Here is a 9711-nt window from a genome sequence, read left to right on the forward strand (position 1 = left end):
GAAATTGATAACCATGCCTAAATAGGCTGCCTCTAGTGCCAGCTTGATTTCACAATGCATCAATGCCTAAATAACCAACTTAGATTAACATAGGCCACCTCTAGTCAAACATAACTGGAACCAGATTTTTTGGTGAAAAGTGAGAAAACAGAGGGTTATCAAACTGGTAATAATGTCAGAAGCACTTGAATCATTAGAAAAATTTGTACTTATTTGCCAAGTTTCATTAGGACACACTAACAATACAGACATTTATATTTAGCTTGTAAATAAGATATCCACCAACTAGTTTCTTTGTTTTATTTTTCAAGTATTCTTTCACCATCTTTTCATGCAATCGGTAAGTAAAAAAAATTCTGCAGGAAAAAAGCTTTTATAAACATAAGCTAAATTAAATTCTGACAATCCAATATATTAGTTTATAAAATTATCTAAGAAGATTGTCTCTATACAAGAATAAACCGTGTATACTATAGAATATGAACTGGATACCCTTCGTACAAGTAAAAATTCTATTTGTACATTCTATTACCATGGATTACAACATAATTGCACTTGACATCAAATTTAGAACTTTAATCAAGGATCTACTTCATATCCGCTGAGAAAATTGATCAAGTCTTCTTCACTTCTAATCCATTTGACATCAGACCATTTTGGGCCGTTGGTACTCCCACCCCTCGGCGACCTAAGAGGAGGGCTACTGCCGCCAGGGGCGGTTCTTGCCAGATCTGAGAAAGGGGCGCTTAAGTAGAAGAGAAACTCGAGACAGGTGGGTTTCCCAACCGAGGTAATAATGGTACCAAGGTTTGGTGGTGGTGATTTTGTGTTACAGAGGAGAGAGATAGTGTGGGTGTATAAAAATATGGGAGGGATGAGAGAGAGGATGAGGGGACTGCCATTGGGAAACGGAAGAGATAATAGAGCCTTCGTTACCTCTTTCCTCCATAAGATACGCACAGATTCTAAAGCAAATCCTATGGAGGAAAAGTTATGAGTAGTGCAGCTACTATACTCATAAGCTAGTGTTTGGTTGGGGGTTAAGGGGTGAAATAACCCTTTAACCCCCAACTTATTCCCAAACACATCAAATAAAGGGTGGGGTTAGCTAACCCCACCCCACCCCACTACTCCAATCAAACAAAATATTATTTTACCCACTATCCTTCTTATCCCACCTATTCCAACCAAACACTATTTTTCTTAATCCTGAACTAACTGCATCCTCCAACCAAACACAAAAAAATACTCTAACCCCACCTTAACCCTGAATTTAATCATATCCCTGGAATAACTAGATTTTTCTTAACCCCGAACCAAACGGTTAAGAGTATAGTAGCTGCACTATATATATATATATATATATAGAGGAATAACCCTAGGATAAATCTTCGAAGTCCTCCGAACCTCTATATTTGCGGCCCAAACCTTCTCTAATAAATTTCTCTCGTAGAACGGTTCTCGCTCGTGGGTTTTCACACAAAACAAAGCACCAGTTGCTTTTAAAAAGCACAAACAAAGAGGAATAAATGCCCTTTTATGATAAAATCCACTTTTCTCGAAAATCATGTGTTAAACATAAAATCTGTCGACGTTGTTAACTTCGACACAGTCGGACTATTGAAAATGAGCTATTGGATCACCCGAAATAGAGTCCGATACACGACAGAAGCTATCTACACTCAATGGCCTCTCCCAAAAACATGAGTTACTATTCATTTAAGTGAATAGTAATAATCGCGTAACGGCTTCATTTTAACTCGTTTTCTGCTAAAATTTGACGAGCGATTACAAAATTAAAATACACACAAAAACATCAGCAACAAAGTATCATCTACATAGAAAAACATTTAGTCCTCACAGCGTGCTTAGGCTAGAGTAGTTCTAAAATAGATGACCCCCTAGAAAGTAGAGTGTCATATTCATTACTGTACTGAAGTTGTAAACAATATCTATATAAGTTTTGAATGGTGTGCTACTTTGCAAGCAACTATTTTGCAATTGTTCTATAATTTTGTACCTTCGATTGTAATAGCAACAAATTCTTTCCATATATAAATTTACTCTGTGTTGCCTCAACTATTCTTACTGTGTTATAGTAAGACTTATTCCATACCTCTTTGTTGGCTACGTGCTATTCTCAATCTTCTCTATCGAAGCTCTAAACATTTGCATAAAGCTTTACCTACTACTCTATTTGAATTACATATCGTACTATATAAAATTTTTTTAATTAACGTTGTTCTTTTTGTCTAAAAAATCTGACTACAATTTAGTGTTGCGATTGTCTTTCTGTTTGGTATTATAAGAAAATCACTTATTGTCATCTCTTTTCTTTTGACATAGTTTTTTCAAGATACAAACATTTCTGTAGTTATTGCTACTGGTGATTTTGCTCTTGCAATTGTATAAAAAATAAACTAATCAACAACTGCTAAACTAAAATGAGCAATGATGATAGAAAAATTGATAATAGAGCAAGTTGGATGCTTTAAGGGAAACTCTTGCACCTATTTATGTTTTTAAAAAAAGTACAACAAAAATACTGATCGTGAGCAACTGCTGAAGTAAACATAAGCAATAATGCCAGAAAATTTGATAATAGAGTAAATTTGATGGCCTAATGGCAACTCTTGCACTTATTTATGCAAAAGCAATGAAAAAAATATAACTATACGAGCTCAACTATGTGGGGAAAAAAAAGTAGAGCGAATATGTAAGGAAGTGAATTCTCGAAATTCGAGAATTGTACTTCATCCAGGATCGACTAACTGTCGAGAGAATACCCTTTGTGGGAGTTAGAGATGTCCAAAGCACAAAAAGTGCCTTGGAGTTGAGTCCGCGAGAGCAAATGAGGCAAATTGCATCATTGGGCTGATGTTGCTCTCGAGGACCGGTCTCTGCAGGTGAGAGACCGGTTCCCTCGGCTGGGTGTAGCGGGGTTGCTTGATGCAACCGGTCCCTGGCAGGGAGGGACCGGTTCCCGAACGTGGTCCCAGCGAGAAATGCCGAAATTTGGCTAAATCCTAAAAATTTAGCTCTCGGGGACCGGTCTCTCAGGCGAGGACCGGTCTCCTGAGGACCGGTCTCCCGGGGAGAGACCGGTTCCCGAACGCGTGCGCCCGAGGGAAGCTCTCGGGGACCGGTCCCAAGTCGGGGAGACCAGTCCCTCCGCGCGAAAACTGCCCAGTAAGGGCTGTGCAGTGGATGGAAAATTGAGGGGTTTTTATGCAAAATGGCCTTTATTATAGTGGGCTGAGCCCTCTCTCTCCCTCACACTCTCTCATTTCCCTCTCTCATACTCTCTTTCTCTTTTGCTCTCTCTCTCTCTAGAAAAGAAATGAGAAGGAGAAGAACAAGAAGGAGTGGAAGGAAAAGAAGAGGAAGAACAAGAAGGAGAAGAAGAAGGAGATCAAGAAGAAGGCCTTGGACACCTTCATCTCCCTCTCTTCTTCTCTTTGGTGTAGCACAAGAGGTAGGCTCTTGAACCCTAGCTTCTAAACTCTGGAGTTTGGGGTTTTTATGCATTGGAATGGGTCAAATGGACCATAGGCATGCTTCTAAATAGATCAATCTCAAGAATCTAGGGATTTATTGGGTGGTTTGCTATAGGTGCAAACCTAGGGCTCTAAAATGGGGTTTTTGTGAAAGTATGAGATTGATCTCATTTGAAGCCTTGGAAACCCTATTGTTAGGTCATGAAACGTGGGGGCGAAGTCGGTTTTGGCATTCGGCGAGCCGGCGCGAAGTTCTCGGCAAAATAGGGCCGGGATAGCATGGATTTGGGCAAGGAAGGCTAAAGCCTTTTCGTAAAGTTCGCCAAGAAGAATATCCAAAGCCTCTACATCGATTAAAGGTGGGGTTGCCATCCCGAAGCTTTTGAACTCCTTTCTATGTCTTAGATTGTATTTAATCTCATCTCTTCATGTTGCATTGTAGGATTGCATAGTAGCTCCATTCCTTATGCTTTCTAAATGATAACCTAGTGTACTTAGAATGCTTGGTAACTTAGATAGGTGAGGATTGGGTCGGAACGTGGATCCTATGATGCGGAAGAAAAGAGATGAACCCGATGGGGGTATTGATGACATAGAAATTAGTGTAAAATGTTAAAAAACAAACGAGTGGCATCCGAATGTTAAATGATGATGAGTGGCATTAATGTAGTGTAATGACACTAGATACCAATGGACCTAGGAATAGGTGGATCCCTTAGAAAATGCCTTGTGAACAATGAATTTAGAAAAACTAAATAGCATTGCATGAATGTCGGGAATAAATGATCCCGCGAGAAATGTTGACTCTAGTGGTAGAGCATCCTCACTTAGAGAGGATTTGATTGGGTTGTGGACCCTAGTGATAGTGCTCCCTCACTTGGAGAGGATTCGATTGGGTATTGACTCTAGTTGTAGAGTATCCTCACTTGGAGAGGACTTGGTTGAGTTGTTGACCCTAGATGTAGGGCATCCTCACTTGGAGAGGATAGATCTAGCTCACAGTCTGCGTTTGGGATGGTATAGCCATCCAATCCCCACATGGAGGGGATTGTCGTCGAGTACTCCGGAGTGTCGTGCGACTAGGACCACTTGGAGGTCCGGACCACATGGAGGTCCGCAGACGGTCCCGGGCTTGGGTGCACTTGGAGCTCCCTCCCCACTTTGGGATTGAAAGGTGAGTTATGGGCGGGCCCTAGGGCCTCGCCACAGATTGGGTAAATGGAAAGAGTAAAGGTTTAATAATGTCATTGAACATTGCTATTCGAACATAGATCGAATTTGTTAGCATAATAGCAAACCTTTATTATATGATGCATTCATTCATATTTATGATTATGGGCATAGTAGCATAGTTTTTCCTACTATTGTATTTACTACTTTCAGATACATATCTATCTATTTATCTGTTTTTACTTGTGCCCACTTGGACCTAGTGGAGAGATCGGCAGGCCGAGCCCACTGGGAACTATGGAAGATAGTTCTCACCCCACTCTATTCCCAGTGGTAGGTACATGGTTGCCGAGAGAGGACCGCGGCAAGGCCATCGCGCCCGACCAGTGAGACCGTGATAGTATAGTAGCTTTCCTTTTTGCATTAGTCACCTACGTATTGAGAGAGATTCATTGTAGGTGAGGATTTGGGAGAGCTATATATTTTGAGATGGAAGATGTATTCATTCAAAGAAAATGATGTAAATGAAAATGTTGGAACTATTGTAATAGTTTAGTAAAGTACTCCATTTATTTCACATGTTTTATCATGTGGATTGCTTGCTCTTTGTATTGTTGGCATTGGTTGTGCCCTCGTGAATGTGTATGTTTAGAATTTAATTTTCTAGGTAAATTCTTGTGCACATTCCTGTTGTTGAGCCTTAGGCAGACAGGGGAGGTGCTGTCCGTTAGGCGGCCCGCCGCCGCAGCCGAACCGTGCCAAATTGGTAGTAGTTTCGGGGCGGGGCGTGACAGAATGTAGAAACCTATCTCTTCATTTCTCTGCTGAATTTGTAATACAATATGCCACGCCCCAAACCCGAGGCGTAATAGACGCCACATACCTGCTAAATTAGCAAATATGCAAGACTACAAAACCAGATGAAAACAAGCAAAAAGATTATTCTAAAATTTTTCACTAACAATTGAATTTCAACTAGAATCAAATGAATTCTCACATAAATAAAACTAAAGTTTACTACAAAATACAAACGAAAATTCAGTCAAACAATACCATAACTAACAAAATGTGAATACAAAGAAATAACGAAATAGAAATAGATAAACCAATAATCGTTTGCGAAGTCCAAAAAATTCACATCTTGTTATGACAAACGCACGAACAGAAACGAAAATGGTGAACACAAATAAACAAACTACAAACATAATAGAAGAACACACAGATTTACGTGAAAAATCCTTTGTAGGGAAAAACCACGGGTGAGGGAGAAGAGAACTTCACTATCAAACGAAAAAGGGAATACAATGTTCAGAGAGTACAACCAGCCACGATCTGTCGCCTCTAGGGCAAAAACAAGAAAGGAAACTCTTAATAGGTAACCAACCACGATTTGTCGACTCGAACCCTCCGCTACCCACCACAAACATTTATTTTTCGTTCACAATTTTATTTTCAAATTTGGTCGCACCGCGAAACTGTCGGTGAATCGAAATCCCAAACTGAAGTCGATTATCAATTTCGAGTCACATCTAACAAATCTCCACCTTGACGAGAAATTCCCTTTAAATGAAGCAGCAACCACAACTCTCCACCTTCTCCACAAAGCCCTTAAGGGCGGTCCAATCAACAGTCAATACTAATCAAGTCCAAGCAATGCTTGAACTTAAGGGGAATAAGAGGCTTCGTCAATATGTCAACAGAATTCTCTAAAGTGCTAATCTTTTTCACTCCAATATTTCCTTGCGCAAACTTAACGAATAAAATGATATTTGATGTCAATATACTTTGTTCTCTCATGAAACATGTGATCCTTTGTAAGATAAATTGCACTCTTACTGTCGCAAAATACAGTGAGTTTCTGACTGCCTCCGCTTAGTTCACCAAGTAGCCTCTTAACCAAATACCTTCCTTTATAGCCTCTGTGATCGCCATGTACTCAGCCTCCGTCGTAGATAAGGCAACTATAGGTTGTAAACAGGCCCACCAGTTAATTGCGCATCCTCCAAGTGTGAAGATATAACCAGTAAGAGATCTTCTTTTATCAAGATCTCCAGCATAATCAAAATCCACATAACCTGTCAAACCCGCTTCAGATCTCCCGAACTCTAAACAAGCATTAGTAGTGCCTCCTAAGTACCTCAAAATCTATTTCACAGTTTGCCAATGTTGTTTTCCCGGATTTGCCATGCACCTACTCACAACGCTTACAGCATGCGCAAGATCTAGTCTCGTGCAAACCATAGCATACATGATGCTACCGATTGCACTGGCATAGAGGACTCGTTCCATATTTGTCTTCTCATCAGTAGTTTTCGGAGCCAAATCAGTTGAAAGTTTAAAATGTGTAGCGAAAGGCGTATTTACAGGCTTAACATATACCCTTCATACAAAAGCGCTCCAACACGCGCTAGCTATATCCTTTCTGAGTCAGCTGTAACTTCTTGGTTTTTCTGTTTCGCTGTATCTCCACACCAAGTATCTTCTTCGGCGCACCTAAATCTTTAACATCAATTTTAGATTTCAACTGATTTTTAGGTCATCAACATCAACCATATTCTTAGTAGAGATTAACATATCGTTCACATAAAGAAGAAAATAGATAAAAGAGCCATCAATTAATTTCTTTAGATAAACACAATTATCATAATTGCTTCTATTAAAATCATGGCTAATCATAAATTAATCAAACCTTTTGTACCATTGTCTTGGAGATTGCTTTAACCCATACAGAGATTTCTTCAATCTGCACACGTGGTCTTCTTTTCTTTCAACCATGAATCCCTCGGGCTGCTACAAATCTCCTTCTCCAACTCACCATGTAATAAAGCTGTCTTTACATCCAGTTGCTCAAGTTCCAAATCATTTATAGCAACTAATCCAAGTAGAACTCTGATGGATGTATGTTTCACTACTGGTGAGAAAACATCGTTGAAGTCGACACCCGGAATTTGACTGTATCCTTTTGCAACCAAACGAGCCTTATGTCTCATACTCTCAACTTCTGGTGTGCCTTCCTTCTTCTTGAACACCCATTTGCAACGAACAGCTTTCTTTCCCTTTGGAAGCTTCACTATATCCCAAGTCTGATTCTTATGAAGAGATTCCATCTCTTCCTCCATAGCGAGCAACCATTTCATAGATTCATCACATGAAACTACCTCTGTATAAGTGCACGGCTCCTCCAGCGCATCTGTCTCTTAAGCAGTCATAAATGCATAAGCCACCAAGTTCGTTTCTTCATATCTGTGCGGTGGTCTAATCTCCCTCCTTGGTCGATCTTTGGCTATCGAATAGGTGTCTGTCTGTGATGGTGCCTGCGGCTCGATAGGAGTAGAATCGCCTGAAGAGGTACCTGATGCTAGGGTGATCTGACTTTTAGAGTTGGTTTGAAACTCCACCTCGACAATTTTCTTGGATCCATCTGCATCTACACATGTACCTATATCACAAGAAACACGCAACTCCTCCTTTCGGTGAAGTATAGCAGTTTCGTTAAACTTAACATCTCTGCTAATAATAATTTTCTTATCTTCAAGACATCACAACCGAAAACCTTTAGTACCAGAAACATAAACTCAAAACTTGCATTCTTTAGATCTAGGTTTTAATTTTCCTTGACTACCATATGCATAAGCAAGGCATTCGAAAATTCTTAAATCAGAATAACTAGGAGGGTGGCCAAGCCATACTGTTTCTGGAGTTTTCAGATCAACGGAAGTCAGTGGAGACCGATTCACTAAATAGCAAGCCGTAGATGTAGCCTTTGCCTAGAACTCCTCGCCAAATCCTGCATTCGAGAGTCGGCATCTTGTCTTCTCGATCAGTGTTCTATTCATATGTTCTGCCATGCCGTTTTGCTGCGGTGTGTAGGCAACTGTGCGATGTCTCTCGATTCCTTCGTCTTTACAAAATTCGTTGAATTCCCCAGAACAAAACTCCAATCCATTATCGGTGCAAAGGCGCTTAATTTGCCTTCTTGTCAGCTTCTCAATCAAAGTCTTTTACTGCTTGAAAGTCTTGAATACATCGCTTTTCTGCAACAGAAAAAATGTCTAAATCTTTCTTCAGTAATCATCTATGAAGGTTAACATATACTTCACTCCACCTTTAGAGGGTACTAGTGCTGGCCCCCAAAGATCTGAATGGACGTAATCAAGAGTTCCTTTTGTTCTGTGGACTGCCTTCGTAAAACTAACTCTTTTCTGCTTTCTAAATACGAAATGTTCACAGAATTCTAGACTTCCTGTATTTTGGCCACGAAAAAGTCCTCACTTGCTCAGCACCATCAATCCTCTTTCGCTCATATGTCCCAACCTCATATGCGAAAATTTTATGACATCTGAATCGAACATAGATAAAGAGGAAACCACAGCTCCACCTGTCACAGTCGAACCTTGCAGCATGTACAATTTTCCTTCTTGCCTTCGACCTTTCATCACAATGATAGCTCCTTTAACAACTTTCATAATTCCATCTTCACCAGTGAATTTATATCCTTTAGCATCAAGGGTACTCAAAAAAATTAAATTTTTCTTCAATTGTGGAACATATCTGACATCAGTGAGCGTTCTAACTACTCCGTCAAACATCTTAATGTTCACAGATCTTCGTCCAACAACTTTGCAGGCTGCATCATTCCCCATTAGAACAACTCCACCATTAATAGCTTCAAAAGTGGAGAACCAATCTCTGTTGGGACATATGTGGAATAAGCACACAGAATTAAGGATCCACTCTGTGCTAGCTTTGGATTGATCATCGTAGACCAGCAAAACATTCCCATCGCTGCTATAGTCTTCCGCTACACTGGGCTCAACGGATTTTGAGCTATCTTTTCCCTTCGGTCCATTCCTTCATTTTCAATTTGAAATAGTCCGCCTTAATGTGGGCCTTCTTCTTACAGTAATTGCAGATAAAATTCTTATGCCTGAATTGAGATCTACTCTTTTCTTTACAGTCACCAAAATTTCTCTACTTGGATCTTTCTCTGGTAAAGAGACGCTCTGCCTGACTTTCAGTGGTACCATTCATCTCCTTATCAATC

The sequence above is a fragment of the Ananas comosus genome, linkage group 7, assembly GCF_001540865.1.
Source record: "Ananas comosus cultivar F153 linkage group 7, ASM154086v1, whole genome shotgun sequence".
Lineage (NCBI taxonomy): Eukaryota > Viridiplantae > Streptophyta > Magnoliopsida > Poales > Bromeliaceae > Ananas > Ananas comosus.